At 35.3% G+C, this 16,085-nt stretch overlaps 2 long non-coding RNA genes across 3 annotated transcripts; both read right to left on the reverse strand.

The window, feature by feature from the left end:
- Nucleotides 1–2,514: 2,514 nt before the first annotated feature.
- On the reverse strand, nt 2,515–3,448 carry LOC131655449 (uncharacterized). The gene is made up of 2 exons (XR_009299767.1): nt 3,329–3,448; nt 2,515–2,822 (listed from the first exon to the last, which is right to left on the reverse strand). It is a non-coding gene; the product is annotated as an uncharacterized LOC131655449 (long non-coding RNA).
- Nucleotides 3,449–12,295: 8,847 nt separating this feature from the next.
- Nucleotides 12,296–14,145, reverse strand: LOC131655450 (uncharacterized). 2 transcript variants are annotated; one of them, XR_009299769.1, is made up of 5 exons: nt 13,725–14,145; nt 13,511–13,609; nt 13,272–13,308; nt 13,025–13,130; nt 12,474–12,510 (listed from the first exon to the last, which is right to left on the reverse strand). It is a non-coding gene; the product is annotated as an uncharacterized LOC131655450 (long non-coding RNA). The 2 variants fall into 2 exon arrangements; XR_009299768.1 differs by having other exon boundaries at nt 12,296–13,130.
- Nucleotides 14,146–16,085: the final 1,940 nt, after the last annotated feature.

Below are 16,085 nucleotides of genomic sequence, written 5' to 3' on the forward strand. Positions count from 1 at the left end.
AAATCTTCCCAAAATATACCATGGGCCTCCATGTAGGTATAAGTCCCAAGCCCTTTTGTGAATACCTGTTTACATAGCTTTGAATAAACTCAGTGGACCTCTCCTCGAGTATAAGTCCCGAGCCCCCGTGTATACAAATGGATCATGCTTACAGGTATATTTCCTTCATAAACTCCATTATATACACACACTTTGTCATATATATAATTGTTCATACCTGTTCATGTTTGTTAATACTTGTCCATGTTTGTTCATATGTGTGATATGTGTGCTTGTTCAACTTAGTACAACACTAGGTTCCCCATAGCCTCCTATTGGGCTTCGTGCAAAGAATCTCCACTAGTTTAGGTTAGGACATAGAGTATGGTTTCCCGGTGAAATCGCTCTAAGAGCTCAAACCAACTATACCATGCCTCCCCTTGGGCTTTGTACAAACGAGTGACCCTCCCATAGCCTCCACTTGGGCTTACAATGCAAGGACCCTGGATTGTCCCTCCCATAGCCTCCTCTTGGGCTTACAATGCAAGGACCCTCGGATAGCCTCCTCTTGGGCTTCGTACAAGGACCCACGGGCTTCTTATAAGCATTCCCAATATCCAAATCAAATACCCTAGGAGATTAGACATTTATCATCTCTATGATAGGAGTATCTCATCTATATCATCACAAACAATCAATCAATCAATCAATCAATCAATCAAACTTATCAAACTCTTTTTGCCACAAGGCTGGCTAATCAATCAAACCTTTTTCGCCACCGTACTGGCTGATTAATCAAAGTTTTTGTCACAAGGCTGACTTCATTGAAACTTTTGCCACAAGGCTGGCTGATTAATCAAAACTTTTTGTCACAAGGCTGACTTCATTGAAAGTTTTTCGCCACAAGGCTGGCTAAAAAACATCTTTATCATTCTAAGCACCATAAGTGGCATGGCCCAGGGCTTATAATGAAAAGATTTTCAAACAAAAAACAAACAGATGTATGTGATGATATAGATTAGATACATCGAACATTGAGATGACATTTGTCTCTTTTCCTTTGCTTCCACTGGCATAAGTGGGAACTACGATTGCTCTGACTTTCTCAACATCCCTTTGAGAATACGTAGGCACAAGGTCTTATTCCTTGGCGAGCAAAACTTCCCTCTCAAACCACTCAAACCTTAGCACCCGTAGACCCGAGCTACAAATGCTCTGATTCCCTCTAGGGGATATGTATGCAGAGGATCGCGATGATCTTTGCGAGCATAATCAAACAAACACCTTAGGTCCCACCTCTTTCTCACAAGAACCTCTCAATAACATGGAATGAAAAACAAAGCAAAGAAACCTATAGAGTACTATAGATACGTTGGGTGCTAATACCTTCCCTTCATATAACCAACCCTCTTACCCAAAGATCTCTCCCCCACTTTTAGGTTATTGCAGCTTTTTTCCTTCTCCTCCTTTGGAAATAATAAAAAGTTTGGTCGGAACAAAAGAAAAATCATTTTTTTTGAGCACTCGAGCCCAAAGAAGGCATCAGGTGTCTCATCCCGAAAAAAGACAAACGATTTTTCCCCGCGACAGCATACTCGTTGATTTCTATCCGAGTTGGAGCCTTTCTTTCATTTGCGATGCAAAGAACTCATTTGTTCTCATGCTCAAGATCAATGGCTGAGTATTTCTCTCCGACGACGATAAAGTGTTTATTCGGTTTTTTTAAATGTTTTTTCTTTTTTAAGTGGAACTACATTAGCTCTGACTTCTCCATTGCACCGAGGAGGTATGTAGGCACAAGGCTTAATGTTTTGCTGAGCTTATTTAAAAAAATAAAACAAACCCCTTTTTTAAAAAATAAAAAAATAAAAGTAAACCCCTTCTCCACAACACATATTTTCAAAAAGGCTCCTGTGGAGTACCACAAATATGAGGGGTGCTTAAAACCTTCCCCTTGTATAATCAACACCTGTACCTAAGATCTCTTTCTTGTTTTAAACTTTGGGTTTTCTTCGTTCTTTTCCCTTTTTCTTTGGAAATAATAAAGCGCGGTGACGACTTTCACTGAAATATTGAGGCGAGTCAACATAATGGCTTCGATCTCAAATTTTCCCCGCTACACATAGATGTATCTCCGAATAAATCAAAGAATCTTTTAAGATTTTTGTAATGAGATTTTTTTTTTCTGGCTTCAATCCTATCAGCCGTTTATTTGACATCCAAAATTTGGATGCTTGGATGCCAACTTTTTATTAACATTTTAAAATAACTTTTCATGAAACAAAACATAGCTAAGTATATAATAAAAAATACAAATGAGACAATTTCTCTACTTTTTAATTGAAAATACATTACGAAATAAAAAGTATATAACTTGATAATTGTGTTCAAAGCCAAAGCTTAGGCAACTAAATAGAAATTGAAATCATATTAAGATTAATTGAAATAAAATAAGTCACACAAGTGACTATAATTAAGGGTTATGTACTCCTTGACGAAAACTGCAAAAAGCTAGAGATAATATAAATAAATAAATAAATTAAAGACAAATAATTATATAGATAGCAGAAAAATAAAGTACAATGCAAATGGTAGCTGATAAACAATACAAAATGAGTCGAAAAACTAAACAAAAAGAATGCCAAAAATCAGAGCTAACAATTAAAGAACCATAAATATAATTAACTTATTAAGGTTGTATCCTCAATTCCTCATTTCATGGACCACGCAGAGACATTGGTTAGTTCTTGGTGAGCATATACCATCTATAAAACCTCTAAACGTACAAAAGATTTTGCATTCACCTTCAATGCATTTACTTCCTTTTGTTTCTATCATCATCTCTGCATTCATCCATCAATTAGATTAACACACACATAATATATTTAAAACTTTTTGTTTATATTTTTTTGAATAAAGTCATATTTTTAAAATGAATTTGTTGTTTCTTAAAACACTTTTGTCCTATCCTTTTAAAATGTTTGTATTTTAATATTGGTAAGAATAATTAAAAATTAAAAATTAAAAATTAAAACTGCATTGAATCACACTAACATATAAATCTATACTATATATATATATATATATAAAGGCAAAATGTGTAGCTTTTTTTTGTTTCAATTATGTTCTTTTTAGTTTTTGTTTTTAATCTCAACTTCTTTTTTCCTAATTGTCATATATGACAGTGTGCTTATTTCTTTCATTTCATTTTTTACTTTATAAATAATTAAAATTAAATAAAAAATAAACACACAAATAATACTATTTATATTTTCACCAAAACGGACAGGCAAGCACTAGCGTGCCCGCCTAGACGCTAGTTATCTTATAAAGGAGGAGTAAGACTTACGAGAAGAAAAGAGAATAAGCAAAATGAAAGACAAACTAAAGTGTGTTTTGTTCATGATTGACACTTATTTTGTACAATGTTCGGTTATCTATTTATAAAGATGGAGGGTGTAAACAGTTATTACTATTTTTATTTGAAAAAACTTGGCTTTTAACTTCATTTCGTAGTAAGTGTTCCTTTGATTATGAAATTAATTAAAAGTAATTTACTAGAACTCTTCCAACACCCCAAAATTTATGCACCTCTTCTACACCTCAATGAATGAATATAAGAACTAAATAGAGTTACACATGCTTGAAAAAAATTAGAAACGTAAAACCGGACCGGTTAGTAAATCGGTGAAGGTATCGGATTACTGATTTATTGGTCGAATTATTGAGTCATTGGTTGAATCGCATGATTAAACTAGATAATTCGGTTGAATAAATCAGTCTCTATAACAAAACTATATATTTATTAAAGCAGACAAATTAGATATCTTAAATCTCTATAAAATATCACGACACCTATAAAATTTTAAAATATTATTATTTCACAAGTTCATTCTTTAAATTCAAATTCTAAACATAGTTATCACCCAATAAAATAGTAAAAAAATACAAATCCAAATAAATTTTAAACAGTGACTAATTGCAAATGAGAGAAAGTTGTTTAAAATAAGTTTTGAAAAAGTCTACTTATATTTTAATTTTTTTCGAAAATTATCAAAAACGACGTCGTTTTGCGTGAAGAAAAAAACATACATTTAACCTGTCAGTTTTCCAAAACCGGCGATTTACCGGTTTTTACGAGTTTTGGGTTATGGCTAGTTTCTACTGGTTCAATAGCATACATGATCCAACAATCAGACCAGACAAGTAATCCCTCAAGTTTCCTTTTCGATCGGCCAGCTTGATTCAGTTTTTAATACAATGCGTATATTTTTTAGAGTAATTAAATAAATTATCAAGAATCCAATTCTAATAGGTCTCTTTTGGAAGGAGTGAAATTCAAATAACTATTTAAGGAGGAAAGGGAAAGGTTAGAGGATGCATTCTCCTATGAAGAGATTAGAGAAGTGGTGTGAGAAAGTGATGGAAACAAGAGCTTGAGGCTCGATGGATTCAACTTGTTTTCCTAAAGAAGTGTTGGAAAATAGTGAAATAAGATATAGTGACGTTTGTTAATGAATTTTATTGGAAAGCCAAGCTTCCTAAGGTGATAACCACTTCCTACCTAACACTAGTTCCAAAAGCAAATAATCCCCGAGATTTGAATGAGTATTGGCCAATCTGTTGGGTCAGGTGCCTGTACAAAATTATCACAAAAATTCTAGCTTCAAGAATCAAAAGATTCATTAAGAAAATAGAGTAAAAGAGGTAGCCAACTTTTGTACTAGGAAGACAAAACCTTGATAGAGTATCAGTGGTCAATGAAATAATAGACCGAACAAACAGAAAAAGGAAGGGATTTTTGATGTTGAAGGAATATTTTGAAAAAGCCTACGATTGTGTTTGCTGGTATTACTTAAGATATATGATGAAGAAGAGTGTGAAGCGTTCTATGCCTAAAAATCTGTAGTTCTCTCTATTGTAATTTTTCTGTTAAATTTTTCTCTGCCTTAATTCTCTTAAAATTAATATAATGTTCTGTTCTATATGTTATCTGCTGAATATTTAAATTGTTTGCTACATTCTTAATTATGAAACAGAAAAGATATATATGAACTAAAATCAACTGATTATAAGCTAAAAGATACATTGATAACTCTTAAGACTACCAAGTTCAGGGGGAGCTATGTGACAGAAATAAGTTCATATGGTTATCTAACTCAGGGGGAGATTATACATCTCAGGGGGAGAAAATAGTTCTTAAACCTGCATCATTTCACCTGACCCTCTTAATAGTTTTTTGATTATGACAAAAAGGGGGAAAAAGAATAGATTTTTTGATGAATAAAATAAGTTGCTTGATTGAACATGTAAAAGGGGATGAAATATACTTGCTTAATTATTATCACCTCATAAAATTGTTCCATCAAAATACATGGTTTTTGTCATCATCAAAAAGGGGGAGATTGTTAGAACAAGATTGAGAATCTACGTTCAGAATCTGGTTTTGATGATAACAAACATATATTTTGTGAGTAACAATTTTACTACTAATGCTTTCATTAAGTGTGCATATATTATGCTATAAGACTTATACGACAACATTAGAAAGAAATTCAGACAAGCTTCGAGGAATTAAACAGAAATATCATATACATGAATAACTCATTACAATAAGAAGATCACGTGAGTAAATGATCAGAAGTTCTGCACATAGAGCAAGAATTCTACAATCAGTGACAGAAGATCATAAGTCATCGTAGAAACAAAGGCTTGACATTACAAATAATGTTAAGCTTCCTCAGAAGTACAAGGGACATCAACGTTCACAACAACAGAAGTTATGACTCTGTATTCAGAAGCTTCGAAAAACAACATAAATTGCTCCAATTAAATCGCATGCAAGAAATCACAGTACTCAATGCAAATACAAAATTATGACATCTATTGTTGTCTACATTTTGATAAAATATAGGAAAACACGCTACCAAGAGAAATTGTCTTGAAAGAAGAAAAACAAGGAAGACACGCTACCAAATATAAGATTCGCCTTGGAAATAGGTGTGTCATCATTTAGTCTACGGCAAGCATTAAATGCCATGTTCAAATACAGTTCAACGGAAATATTCCAACGGTAATAACAGACTTCTATAAAAAGAGCAAAACTATGATAGAAGGGAGATAGAGATGATAGTGAGACAGTGGGAGCAAGCAAATAAGCATAAAATTAATTAAGCTGCTCCATTAGAGGTAACACACACAAAGTGTGTGATGCAACGACTATGTTGAAATACATATCATAAGCCTATGAAAAGAAAATCAAAAAGAGTGAAAAAGAAAATCCTGCATGTTTTGAAGTATGCTCCAATGGAGTTATAAGAAATCCAAAAATACTTGATCAATCCATACATTTCTCATGTTGAATGACCAAAGAAACTAAATACACTGAGTTGCTGCTCGACAGCGTTTCATGTTTACTTATGATCATCAATGTGTTATCAGCTGTAACAAGCTTCATGATCAGTATTGATGAAGAAGAAGATAAAGAAGATCAATGAACAAGAAGAAATTCATACAAGAGCTGCTACTCTTAATCTGCTTTTAGAAGAAAAGGAAGATCTCATCCAGAAGTTGAAGAAAAGAATACTACAAAAATATTTTTATTTCTTGTAATTATATGTAAAACACATAGAGTTGTTGCTCGTATTGTGTTATATCTTACGAAAATTCTGATAGATCGTTTAGGCACCAGAAGTGACTTCTAGTCAGTGTGTCGTAAACATATTTACTTAGAATAGGAGAAAATATGCTTGACTAAAAATCACACTTGTAATCTCTAGAAGAACAATTCTGATAGAATTGATGCTCCTTGGGTATCCTCTGATATGGATACTTGAGAAGTCCTTGAGATCTGGTTAGACTCTTGGAGGGTTCTAGGTCAATAAACGTTATATCTCGTGAAGATCACTAAACAGTTTATTGTCTAGGGTTAGTCACGAGCAGTTGGCTTGTGCAGGGTTAGTCACGAGCAATTGGCTTGTGCAGGAGTTACTAGGTTGATGAACTTTATATCTTGCTGAGATCATTGAATGATTCATCATCTAGGGTTAGTCACTCGCAGATAGCTTATGCAGGAAGTTAGTCACAACAGTTGATCGTGCAGTTGTAATCAGTTTGGTTATAGTGGATTAAGTCCTCGGCTGAGAGAGGAAAAATCACTTGAGGAGGGTGGACTGGAGGTAGCCTTGTTGAGGTGAACCAGGATAAAAATGAATGTGTCTTTTATCTTCTGTATCTTTCATTTAACTCAGAACATTCACACTGATTATCTTCAGAACTGTATTTGACAAAGTCGGAAGTTCTGATGGAGTTAAGAAGTTAAATTAAATATATATCTCATTGGTTATGTGTTGAAATAGTATTGTGGTGTACTTTTCGTTTATATCGTATCCACAGGGATTATTGCGATATCACCGCTGTTCTATAGCCTATTTTGTCTCGAGTTAATGTTACTTTGGTTTTGAGTTTGCAAAAGTTCATTCAATCAATTTAGTAGCAAAGAGTAAATTAATGAAAGTTCTAATGTTAAAGAAAATGTATCAAGATTTGATTTCATCAACCTAAATTTGTATGTCTCCTTATAAATATATGTATATGAACTCGGTAACGATCAATATAATTACGTATCGACGCCTATATCGTCCGTGTCCGCAACGATAGAGTTAGATTTACTGTTGTCGCACGCTCGCGAAAAAATGGATCAGAGTCGCCACCAATATATTTATCCCATAAGGGAAAGGAATATCAGAAAACCTAACAAAGGAAGGAACAGGGTCTTGCGACCAGAGAATCAAGGTACGGGAGTCGGTTACGCGAGGGGAAGGTACTAGCACCCCTCACGCCCATCGTACTCGATGGTATCCACCTATGTTTGTTTCTATCTAAAGGGTGTATAACTATGTCTATGTCTAAATGCGAAATGAATGCAGAATGTAGGGAAAATAAAGAATTGTACTCGCACGGGCCCTACCCCGCTGCCTACGTATCCTTTTCAGGAATCAGAGTTACCGTAGCTCGGCTAAAGATTTTCTGTTTGTTTTTGTGTTTTTTAGTTGGGCGGAGTTAACGCTCACGCTCTTGCATAAGGGATCGACCTAGGATGCAGTGGAGCGGAGATAACAATGCCCTTAAGAAAGGAGAGAAGGGAGAGAGTTTGAGTGTTTCGAGGAAATCCCTTAAGCAAGGGAAACTCGAGTTACTCTTTGGTTTGTGTTTTTTAGAAGTTGGGAACTTACGCCTGAATGGGACCCTTAAGCAAGGGAGATCCAAGCACTCGAACATTCCCTTAAGCAAGGGATGTTTCAAGGTTCCATTCCCTTTTTAAGAATTTTCACTTTGATTATTAGTGTTTTAAGTGTTTTCTTTGTATTTTTTATGGGAAATTAGTCAAGTAGTTGTTAGGTGAATTAAAGTTGAAATAGAAAAAAGAATGAAAATGGGGGAGACTAACCTAAGCATTCTACCCTAATTGTTATTCTAATCTAAGTCTAATGCTATGGTAACAATTCTAAAAGGAGTATTTAAAATGGTATTAACAAAGTAGGCCTAAAATGTGGCCAAAACAAGTGACAAAAATCACATCACAATTATACAAAAAATAGCATGGAAATCGTACAAAAGAAAATATTCGAGCATTAGTACGATATTAATCTAAAAATACTATTATTTGTTTTTATGGTTTTTTATGAATAAAATTAAATGTCAAAGTTAACCTAAAAAAATTCTACTATTTTTATGAGTTTTTATGAGAAAATTCTAAGACAAAAATCTAGCAATTATATTCTAAACAAATTACCTAAACTCTACTTAGCGAAAAGATGATGATTTTTATTATGTTTTAATCCTCTAAAATCTAACCAAAATGAAGTGATTTATCAACTAAAAATAAAAATAAAAAAACTAAGTAGAAAACCTAAATTCTATCAATTTTAAAATGGAGTCAGGGGTTACAATGCTAAAAATGGCAGTGCAATTAGTAAAACAGGCGCCTGGCCCAAACAGAGGAGGCCCAGAGGTTTTTTATGTTGCAAAATATATGGTGTGTGGGCCTATGGGGGTGTACGCGCAGCAAATCGTGTAAGGCCCAAGTTGATTGTTTTCAGATTTTTTATTGGTGAAACGCATGGGCCATGGGGTGAAAAATCGTTGGCCCAAAGTTATTGCATAGCTTCTATTCAGCCAAGAGAGAAGGTGGTGTGACGGGCGCTAGAGGGGTGTGGCGATGATTTGTATGGCCCAGGCTTATTATTTTGATCCATTTCCTTACTATCATCAGATTTTATTATTCAGAACAAAAAATAAATAAAACAATTACTAAAGAGATAAATAAAAAAACATAATTGAAAGGGGATTAGGGTTGAGATTACCTGTGGCGATTGGAGTATTCTTCTTCCTTTTCACGAACTGCGACGATGGTGGCGGCCGGAGAGCTCCATCATCTCCGAGCAAAATCTTCGAACATCACCAAAGAAACGTCGCTTCCTTCACTTTCATGAAGCTCGCCTCACACCTCTCTCGTCTTCATGAACAGCACAACAAAGTTCTTCTACTCTCTTCTCGCCGATCTCCCTCGCGATTTCAGATTCTTGTGTGGTTGGCGTTGCTTGTAGCGATTGAAGTTCTAGAAAATTGTAGATAACGCAGTTGTGGTGATGGAGCAACAAAAATCCGATGGAGATCGTGAATTCTTGACTGATTGATGATTCGCGGTTGATGACTCGCAACTGATGACTCGTGGTCGATGATTGCTGAATTTGAGGATTGTTATTGCGTTGATTTGAAACCAAGATTCAGTGATGATGATTGGAACTTGTTGCGATGCGAAGAAGACGAATGTTATCGCGGCAGGTTGCGTGAAGATGTTGAGATTGGCAGTTGCGAATTCTGGGAGATTGAAGAGTAACGTTGCAATGCGAAGTTGTTATGGCAGATGGAGAAGATTGGAGAAATGCCGAGAGGTGCGATGAAAATTGCTGCGATTGAAGTTGTTGAAGAATCGTGATTACAGTTCAGAGGATTGAAGTTGTTGAGGAATCGTGATTACAGTTCAGAGGCTAAAGACGATGAATCGGCCATCCTTTTTTGAGTTTCTTGGAGAATTGCGATGAACAAATTGAAAATTTCGAGTCAGAGAAGAGAATCTGTTACAGGTTTGTTCTCCCTTTCTTCTAACTGCCTCTTCTTCTTCTTCTCAAAATTCTTGCTCTTCTTCTTCTGTTTCCGATTTTTGTCTTCTCTGAGTCTCGTGTGTTGTGAGTCCTTGGTGCATTTGAGAGAGTGCTGAGGGTGAGTGAACTGAGGTGAGGGATGAAGTTGCAGAGAATGATGAAGAGTGAAAATGGTGGATGAAGATGATGAGAGTTGATAGGTGAGTGATGGTGGTGATGAAGTGGTGAGGAATGGACGTGAGAGAGTGATGAAGAGATGGATGGAAGTGGCGTGAGTCCTTGATGAAGATGATGGTGTTCAGTTTATATAGTTGAAGTGAAGATGAATGTTAGTTAGAGTGAGAAGGATGAGAGCCCTTGGATTGAATTTTTCGGTTATGAGATTGAAGGGTGAGATTGAGAGTTGATTATGAGGGTTAGGAGTTGGTTATGAATTCTATTTTCAAAACTGTTAGGTTAGTTAGAACAGTTAGGGTGTTGTAAAGAATCTGTTAGGAATTTGTTAAAAGAGGTTTGGATTGTCTTAGTTAGTTATGATTAGTTTGGGAATTCTGTTAGAGATGTTTGAAAGTTTGTTAGGAGGTAGTTATGAAAGTTGGGTCTGTTTGATAGGAATGAACTTGTATGAATGTATGGAGTTGTTTATTTTTTGTTATGAATGAAAGTGTGGGACTGCCTTTGTATTTGTTCTGAATTTTTGGCTTTTTGAAGTGTGAAGTTTGAATGTGACAGGCTCTGATATTTTGAATGGTGTGGTAGGTTTTGATCAGGTGCAGAAAGCTTGAAGGTAATTGGTTAATTGATGTAGGGACTGTGTAGGAGAAATGTTAGTTTCAAGATTGTTTTTCTGTTGTAAATTATGAGAACAGTTAGTTGCTTCCTCTGCTTTTGTATTGGTTTTGGAACTGTATGAGTTGATTTGAAGTTGTCTTGAACTGATCATGAATATGTGTATGGCGGCAGGTTTGAATGGTAATTGTGTAGGGATTCTGTTATGATTTTAGTGTGTATATGCAGGGATCTCTTGATGCAATATGGGACTGTTCTGGATGATAATATTGTGTAGTTGAACCGGTTCGATTTACCTTTGAAACGTGCACAATTTGAATTAGCTTGAGTATCTGAACTAGTTTTTTTCTTATTGATGCAGGGCTGTTCGGTATATGCAGTTAGTTTAGATACCGAGCTTGGTGAGTTTTCCTATGTTTTGAAGCATGACTCAGAGGTAGGACCATGGAAGGCGAGACTCGAAGACAGGCGAGCAAAGTGAAACCGAAGGAGACTTGGTAAAGGAAGATGAAGAAAATTTAATGTGTATTCTGCACTGTGTAATTTTGTACCGAATGTAACATGGCCCTTTTTTATGTACATGGCAATAATAGTTGAAATTTGAATGAGTGTATGATTATACCAGAATATGGATCTGCATATGTTTGTAATTTCCTTTGTAATCTCCCTGGCTTGTATCATAAACTTGTACCAAATTTGAATGAAATAGAATTTCCTCCTTGTCAATTTTGACCTTTGAAATTTACATCTATCAATATGAAGCATTCCTTGGAAAGGTGGTAGTGTATAAGTATGAGGCAACAGGTTTAGGGTCAGTTTGACTTCGGTCAACCATGTAGTTTTTCAATATGGTGTAATGACTTCTCAATGGTGTAATGACCTTCCTTGGATTCTGTCATACCCTAATTTTTGACCCCCCTGAGATGTCACATCCTAGGCGTCAAATTCAAATATATTTCTTGATCGGTTTGGAAGCCGTGATCAAGATTTCATTCGTTCACTCATTATTTGCAAAATAATTTCATGTCCATGGAGGTTTTTCAAATAAAGTGTGCCATTTCCAATTTATGGATTCAAGAGGGTCGTTTGGAATTTATTTCGTGACTTTTAGCCTATGGATTCATCATGGTGAAGAAATTCGTTCATATGGATTGCTTAGAAGAAGTGTGCTATCCGAATTCATGATGCAAGAATATGTTTCAAGACTTTAAATTCAAATTTTCACTACATGGATATTCCACCATTTCCTTTTCAAAAGGGATCATCCAAGTTTTCAACATTTCAAAGGAATTCAAATTCCATTCAAGAAATATTCATGTTTCATACAACTTCATTCAAAGATTTTAAAGGAAATTCAAACATCCACAAATGAAGATCATTCTTTACAAAGTTCTAAATTCCAAAGTGGACTTCATTCAAAATTCAAGATTACATTCAAAGTTCCAAGAATACAAGTTCATACAAATTCTTTTGGAATTACAAGAATAAAAGAAAGTACAAAAAAAACATTCTTGAATCCATTCTTGAAATCTTCAAGTATCCATTCTTGATGTCCAAGTCTCCTTCTTCATGTTTTCTTCAAAAGTCCTCATATGACATGAAAGAAAAAAGAGACATAAAAGGGGTGAATTTAGCAAAAGTTCAAATCAAGTCAAAAGTCAAAGAAAGTCAAAGAAAGTCAAAGAGAGATTTTTATGTCATAAATTTCTACAACTTAGAGATATCATAAAATGACATGAAAATTTTCTCACATGGCTTATGTCATAAAGGAATCTTTTGGCTTATGTCATGTGGAATCTTTTTGCTTATGTCACAATGGATATTCCTTTCTTACAAGAATCACAAACTTGACTACCAAGTTACATAATGCCTAACATATCCTTTTCTTTGCCTATAAATAGAAGGGCTCTCCATAGTATTTGTTACACCAAAGCAACTTAAGTTCTTGCTTTCTCTCTTCTCTCTCTATTGCTCATATATTGTTCAATAGACCTCTTGGCAAGAAGAAATTCTCAAGCCAAGAGATTCTCTATTGGAGGTGAGCATTCTAGTTACAAAGTAAGGAAGAAGGAAAAGGTAGTTCTTCATACCTTTCTTGAAGATCTTCATCTTCAAGCTTCCAACAACTTGAAGTTCCATCTTCAAGGCGCTCCCATAAGTCCAAAGAGGTGTTGTGGCATCACCTTCATCAAAAGCCTACAACAATTTCAAAGAAAGAGAGGTTGTTAGTAACAACAATTCAAAGTTGTTCTACAACAATCAACAACAATTTGAGGGTGTTCTTCAACAACACCACTCGAAATTTCCAGAAGAAAGAAAGGAGGGTTGAAACCATACCTCCAACTTTCAGTTGCAGCCCCACATCAACTTCAACCTGCAGCACCAAATAACGGTTCAAAAATTCAGCAACAACAAGAAACCGAGGTTCAGAATCACTCATCCCGACAGCAACAATTTACAGGAAAAATTTACAACAACTCAGGAGCAACTCAAAGCAAAATTTAGCATCACAACAATAATTCACGGTTCAGATATAAGCAACAATAACTCAGAAGTGCAAGGAACCAGGAGCTTACCTCGATGAATAATCCGGCAAACACCTCCTTGCCGCAGGTAAGTCCTTTCTACTACCACTCTTATATCACTGTTAATTATTTGTTGCTGTAAGTTTTCCCCTACAATTATTCAGACACTAAGATTAGGAAACATAGTATAATTTGTAAGCTATCACTGCTATATCACATATCACATAACACGGAAAAAATCCGAAACAACGAAATTTAAGCTTACCCAGATTTCCGCCACTGTTCATAATTCTGGTAAAATCAAATTAGGATTTGATGTAGAGTTGAGTTCATCCTTGTTATTCATCATATTTGTCCAAAGCTTTCCAGAAAATCCTCCATGGCTGAGTGTTGCTGTTGCTCGGTGAGAAACCGAGTGAGAGAAATCATCGTGAGAGTGAGCACCGCGAGAGAGACTGTGAGCCACCGAGAGAACCGAGAGAGAGAGAGAGAGAGAGAGAGAGCGAAAGATCGTGAGAGAGGCCAAGAGTGAAACGAGGGCCGGTTCGTTGTTGTTTGAGCAAAGGAAAAAATCCGCCATGGTTGTTCATCGCGAACGAAATTGAGATATAGGGGGAGAAGATTTGTTCTGTGTTCTTCCATTTGTTTTTTCCCAGAATCGTGAAAATGAGGGAGAGGAAAGCGCAGCCTCATTCCCTTAATCTTAGGGTTTTCTCTCTAACCCAATTAGTGTGTTAAGACATGGGCGGATCCGGGTCACACTGACCCGACCCGGTCCGGTCCAGCTTTTATTTTCTTTATTTTATTCAGCCCTTTAATATATTTGGGCTGCACCCCTATTTTATTTTTAGCACCTACTGGCCCATTTAATTAGTTTTTTTTACTAATTCTCCTCTAATTTTCTTCCATAAATATTTTCATAAGAATAAGTGTTTTAATTTAATATAGGATTTTAATTTCTTTTATAATCCTTATTAAAAACTCCAAAAAAATATATATTAGATACATATTTAAGTTTATGTTCTCTAATTATTTTCTCCTTTTCATAAAAACTACAAAAATATCTTTCTTTAGATTAATCTTGTTTGAATTTGATATTTTCATATAATTTTGTGTAGTTAATCATTTAAATTTCTATTTTGATTACTGTTGCACATTACTTGAATTTTCTCACTTCATCGGAGACTTCGAGATTATTTCTCTGTGTTTCTTCGGACTTTGTCTGTTTGTTTGGTCTTCCATTTGCTGTAGAAGTCTTTAAACAATTACTGGATGATCACGGAATGCTGTAAGCTGTGAGCTTATTCGACGTTTCTTTTCTGCTGGTGTGGATGCTCAATAACTGTTGAGATCCCAATTTATTCCAAGCATATCACTTAAGGATCAAGGTAACACCTCAAACTCAGAAATCCAATTTCTCATTCTTCGAGGTAAGCCTAAAAACTCATAAAATTGTTTTCACAACAGTAATCATTTCAAATCATTAATCAACTGTTTTCGCAACAGTATTTCAAAATCTTTTCAACTGTTTTCATAAACAGTAAATCATTTTTTAAGTGGGCCTCTAATAGAGTGTAAGTCCCAAAAACCTTCCCTTCTTAGCTTGTTTTCAAAACTGTATTTTCAAAATCTTCTTTCTGTTTTCAAAACATTCTTCTGGTATTTGAAGGGCATTATTCCCGGTGAAACTCTTCAGATACCTATGTGACCTTTGTCCATCTTCACTTCTTCTGTTTTCAAAAACCATTAACTGTTTATCATATATATATTCAACTGTTATCAACAAAAACAACAAAAATACTGTTGAGGCTCTGTACATACTTCTTCAATGGCCTCCACTCCATCCAGGTTAGGCTTTACAAGCTTTCAATTTACAGTCTTTGTTTAAATTACTGTCAAATATAAACTGTGCACATATATTAGTTTAGAACTGCGTTTGAGTATAAACCTTAGGACAGTTAAACTATATATATATATTATAGGAATATGACCTAGGATTGAGAATGTCTTCCCGGTGAAGGCTCTTTCCTAATTAGAGATCTGTAGTTCAAACCCCCAAGATGAATTATTCCCGGTGAAACATCTTGGCAAAAACCTTAGAATCCAAAAAATAGGACACATCCACCCAAAGAGGAATTATTCCCGGTGAAACCTCTTACCCATTTGCTTAGAGCCAAAATAAGTTCAAAACTACATAGCTTTCTCTTGTGCTATAACAAGGACCCTCGATTAGCCTCCTCTTGGGCTTTGTACAAGGACCCACAGGCTTCTTAAAAGCATTTCCAGCTTCCTCTTGAGCTTGTATACAAGGACCCATCAGGTTTCTTATAAACATAGGAACAGGTCTTTAGTCACCTTTTAGCCTACCCTGGTGAGTTTCTTCCAATTTAAACCAGACTTTAAACAAGCTAAGTTTGTCTCAATTTTGCATTGAGTACACTTTTTGGAATGAGAGACATGGACAGTCTCTGTCACCCTTATCTTCATCAATCTTCCTTAGCAGAGTCTAGGATCCATGTTTGATCATCCTCAGCATGTGTCAGCCTTCATCTTGGGCTTTAAACAAGAAGTCTCACTAGATAATCTTTCTGCCAATCCTTTCATCCTTTAATAATTAATGGAGTGC

This window comes from Vicia villosa, linkage group LG3 (genome assembly GCF_029867415.1).
Source record: "Vicia villosa cultivar HV-30 ecotype Madison, WI linkage group LG3, Vvil1.0, whole genome shotgun sequence".
NCBI lineage: Eukaryota > Viridiplantae > Streptophyta > Magnoliopsida > Fabales > Fabaceae > Vicia > Vicia villosa.